This window comes from Anoplophora glabripennis, unplaced genomic scaffold (genome assembly GCF_000390285.2).
Source record: "Anoplophora glabripennis isolate ALB-LARVAE unplaced genomic scaffold, Agla_2.0 scaffold1383, whole genome shotgun sequence".
Lineage (NCBI taxonomy): Eukaryota > Metazoa > Arthropoda > Insecta > Coleoptera > Cerambycidae > Anoplophora > Anoplophora glabripennis.
In genome coordinates, this window is record NW_019417843.1 from 10,370 (window position 1) to 15,810 (window position 5,441).

Below are 5,441 nucleotides of genomic sequence, written 5' to 3' on the forward strand. Positions count from 1 at the left end.
AATGATAATAATAATAATAATAATAATAATAATAATAATAATAATCTTTATTTTCTATAGATTTACCTACTGTAAATATGAGAAATTGTCAAGCGTAAATGTAAATACAGACAAACATATAAAACAAGCAATTAAATACAACTAATAAACTAATAAACTACAACAACTACAAATAATAGTATATAGATAGGTATACATAAGAAATAGCTTTAAAAACCGACAATACATGTAAAACAAATTTAAAATTTAAAATGGTCCCTAACGCCAGTCCAAGAGATCGCTAGTGAGGTATTCCTCTACATTGTAAAAAGAATAATACTTTAATAATTTTTTTACTTCGAATTTAAAAGGTATAATATTTGAAATATCTTGGATATCATGAGGCAGATGATTATATAATTTGAGTGACATTTTTGCAGACGATTTGGAGACTTGGGTAGTTCTACAGTACGGTATGTGTAGTATGTTTGAATTTCTTAATTCGTATGGATTCAGATCACCTCTCTTCGGGAATTTTTCTAAATTTGTTTTTATATAAATTACGCAATTTAAGATATACAAGGAATAAACTGTTAAAATTCCATTTTGTTTAAAATAAGATCTACAGGAACTATTACGTTTTAAATTGAAAATATTTCTGATTATTCTTTTTTGCATTATAAAAACTTTATATAAACTACTACTGCACCCCCAACAGATAACTCCATAATTTAGCACAGGTTCAATGCAACCGTAATAGTACAGTTTCAAAATTTCTAAACTGAGGCTTCTTTTTATACTCCAAACAACATAATTTTTTGTAGCTAATCTTTTCAGAATTCCATTTATATGAAAATCCCATGAAAGGTGATTATCAAGGTGCACTCCCAAAAACTTAACAACATCATTTTGCAATAAACTTCCCGTTGAAGACTTAATTAATAAGCTATAGTCGTCCCGTGTACCTATAGATGAAAATTTTATAAAACTTGTTTTTGTCAAATTCAGCACTAGTCCATTTTGACAACACCATTGCTCCATTTGATCAACGCATTCCTCCGATAATTTACATTAAATTATCATTTGCAATTTTCCAAATCGTAGTATGTGAAACGTTATACTGTTCGCCAATTTTCTGGTACTAGTTTCAAAATTCTGATCTTGTAAATTGCCATGGACAACTTCTTCAAGTTCTACATCGCGAATAAGACGTCTTCTGCCAGTATCTTCAGGACGAGGTCGTTGTTCCTCGAAGTCTTCTTTCCACCGCCGCAAAAGTTTTTCTAGCAGAAAGACGACGATTGGGATATTGGCATGATAAAGTCGTACAGCAGCAGCACAGTTCTTGTAACATTCAAAAAATACTTGCATATCGACATACTCGTCATTGGTATACATAATTTGTTATTTTATTCAATTTCAAAACTATTTAATATCTAGGGCGCAGGTAAATAGTAACTAAAATCAATTAACACTTTAAACTAATACTTCAAAATTGCAATTTACAAGTATTATGAAATGACATTTAGACATTTACCTACTCGATTTTTTTATTTATTTAAGCAACTCGAACCTTGGTATAAATCTGTAACACTAATTTATGAAATTAAAAATATCTCCTCAACGGTTGGCTTTAGCCATTTTCCATAAGTATACCTTTTTTGTTCAAAAAAGTCCAATATTTCATATTTTGTTACTAAAAGTTGTATACGGGGGTTGGCAAAAAAGTTACTACATATTCAATGCATAACGTTGCCTGCAGAGGGCGCTTCGTACTCGACACTCAAAAATCATTATTATATTATTTTTCTCATCATTAAAAAACCTCTCTGTTGAAAATTTGAAACATTTTTGACTAAAATTATAGAAATTATTAAGGAAAAACCATTTTTTATTTTTCAATTTGACACCCTGTATCTTTTTTATTATGCGACTTGGGATATAGGTATGTTAGGTTAAATCGACTTACTTTTACCCAAGGAATCTCTGGTATAATTTGTGCCCCTCCAATTAAATACACCCTGTATATTGTTCGCATTGAAATCAAAGTTTTATAAAGACAACTTGAAATTATTTAGAGTACAATCAAAGTGTAACAATTATTATCTTCAACATATTTGTAAGTAGATAGAATCTTTATGTACTTTTTTATATCCAAATATGTTAGTGTGTAATAATAATCATCAATCAATTCAACTGATTCGAAAAGTTGAATATTCAATAGCAATGAAAATTGTCATTTTTTAAGACAAAATGTTAGATACATTGTTATGTAGTAGTTACCGATGTTTAGCTAATTATTTTGAAAGTAATTATCAATTATTATCTCATCTATTATTGAAATAAAGCGGAGATACTACATTTATGAAAAATGTTCATTTATGTTAATTAAAAGATAACGTATTATATTTTTAAGAAAATTTCGATCTTTGAAGGATTAAGAAAAAATGTTTTTTTGTTGCTCTCCCATTTGAGGTATTTCTATCTGTCATACACAACTGTTAAAACCGTGATAAAATGTTACACATTTTTTTAGTGTCTTCAGCGATGAAAATTGAAAATTATTTTATTTTATTTTATTTTTTGAATAAGAAACAAACAGGTTAGAAACAAACTAATTACATGTTTCTAGAAAAAAAAGAAATGTATATACATGCACATGCCTATCTAACTTACCTAATTAAAATACAAAATAAAATTTAAAATAAACTGCAGCAAGGAAACAGCCGGGCAAATAGAACCAGGACAATCAATTTCAAGTAAAATCTATATTACGGATAACTCTAAATGTTATTAATGTAGTATCAAAAATGTCTATAGATATTCTATGTCTGTGTCTATTGAAAATATTACACATATCACTAACAAGAGTACTAGAACTGACATAAAAAATTAATTGTGTTGGACGTATACGGTGGTCAGGTATATTTAAATTTAATTGTGACAATAAATAAGGAGCGTCATAACCTCCATTCAGCACTTTATGTAAAAATGTTAATTTTCGGGTAATTCTCCTATTTTCTAACTTACAGATCTTAAACTGTTTTCGCAATGGCTCATAGGAAGCAAATCCGGGACTAATATGATATTTTTTGTAATAAAGATACTTTATAAATTTGTTTTGAATTTTTTCAAGAGCATCCCTAAGATACTGTTTTGAAGGGTCCCAAATAATAGATCCATATTCTAAACGACTACGAATAAGAGTATTAAATAAATATAAAATAGAATTAATATTTTTAAAATCAACTGTTACTCTTTTAATGAAACCCAAAAGTTTATATGAAGCATTAGTTAATTCATTCACATGGTTTTTAAAACTCAAATTAGGTTGAAAGTTAATTCCTAGATCTTTAAAGTCATAAATTCTAGACAAAATATTGTTATTCATTGTATAAACATAATGTTCAGGCGTACGTGCTTTACTAAATGTCATGACTTTACATTTATCTAAATTGAAGGGCAATTTGTTTTCTACGGACCAGTCATAAATTACGTTTATATCATTTAGTAATTTTGAAAAATCATTGATATTACTAATTTCAGTAAAGAGTTTTAAGTCATCTGCATACATGAGACAGTCGGATGTTATACTCTGTGGTAAATCATTTATAAAAATTTAAATAGTAACGGTCCCAAATTCGAACCTTGTGGCACACCAGATCTAGCTAGATATGTTTCAGAATCAGTACTGTGATAACAAACAAATTGTTTTCGGTTCCGTAGATATGAAGAGAAGAAAATTACTAAATGGTCACTTAAACCAAGTGCATGCAATTTGGATAGTAGTATGTCATGATTTACCCGATCAAACGGTTTAGCAAAATCCGGGTATACAGTGTCAACCTGTTTTCCCTCATTGAAAGCAATATAAATTTTATTAACAAAAGTAGCTAAATTAGTTTCTACTGACCTGCAACGGAAAAAAACATGTTGTTGAGGCACAATCAAATTTTTTGTAAAACTATATATCTTTTCATAAATTACAAATTCAAAAAGTTTTGTCACACAGTTTAAAACAGTAATGGGCCTGTAATTTTTTACCAAATTCTTATCATACTTTTTGTGTATAGGCGTTACTCTTGCCATTTTAAATTCGTTTGGAAATTTACCACTGCTTAATGACTTTTGAAAAATTATTAGTAAGGGATATAAAAGAATATCTTTGCATGCCTTATATATATAACAGGGTATTCCATCTGGACCAGCAGATTTTTTAGGTTTAAGTTTATTAAATGCTTTTTCCAACTCATGTATAGTAATATGTACGTTCCGAATTGATAATCGATTTACGTGCACTATTTTTTATTAAATGTATGTCATAAGTAGATTTCTCCTGGTAGTAAACTGAATTAAAATATTCAGCAAAAGCATCAGAAATAATTTTTTTGTCAGTTATATGCTGATTATTAATATTAAATTGAAGATCAGAGTTTCTATTTTTTCGATTTGACTTTACAAAATTCCAAAAATTGTTTGAGTCCCTACTTAAATTGTGTTCAATGTTTTTAATATACTCAGAATGAGCTTGTTTGATTTCTAATTTTAAATTTGCTCTTAATTCCCTATAAGAGTTAAAAAAAATTCAGAACGACATTTTCTTTTTCTAAAATACTCTTTTTGTTTCAATTTAATTTTTATTTCTTTTGTAAACCAAGGTGGGTATGTTTTCCTATATTTATCATTAATTTTTTTATATTTTGGAACACAAATATCTAAAATTTCATAAAATTTCAAATAGAAATATCCTACGGCAGTAGCGGTTTTACCATAAGAGCTGCGGAGCTGCAGAACACATACAATTTTATTTATTTAATCATATTAAACATCAACAAAATATTTAAAGAATCCAAATGTACTCGCGCTAAAATAAATCTAGGAGCTTATATTATTATTTATTACGACGCGAGCTACGCCCCTTAATATATGCAACCTCATATACAAAATGTGCTCACACCGAACAATTAGATGCGTCCTTTCTTTTTATTGGCTAATCAGGCACGTGACCCAGTACGCGCGTAAATGGGAGTTATGTGGCTGTAATAGCGACAGCGCCGACAGCCACAGCTGCAGTAAATGCAGTAATATTTCGTTCGTGGTATTTGGCGGTTTATTTCTGCAAGTGACACGTGTGAATATTTTCGTTTGGGCGTCTACGGATATTATATTAAATTAGTTATTAAAATGAATAGTGTTTCGTTTTTACAAAAAACTTTATTTGGATCTCTGCCTTATGAGGATAAACTAAAAATAAAAGAATTAGGTAGGCCAACACCAGAATTAAATATTGAAGTTAGTGGAACAAGCCGTAGTAAAAGTTACAAAAGACAATTTAACAATAATGTATACACAAAAACAGTGGATGTGCGGGTGTGATTTAAAAAATGCACTGTTTTGTTTTCCGTGCTTACTTTTTGGTGGGGATAAAGCATGGACAATATACGGTGTGAAAGATTTGAGTC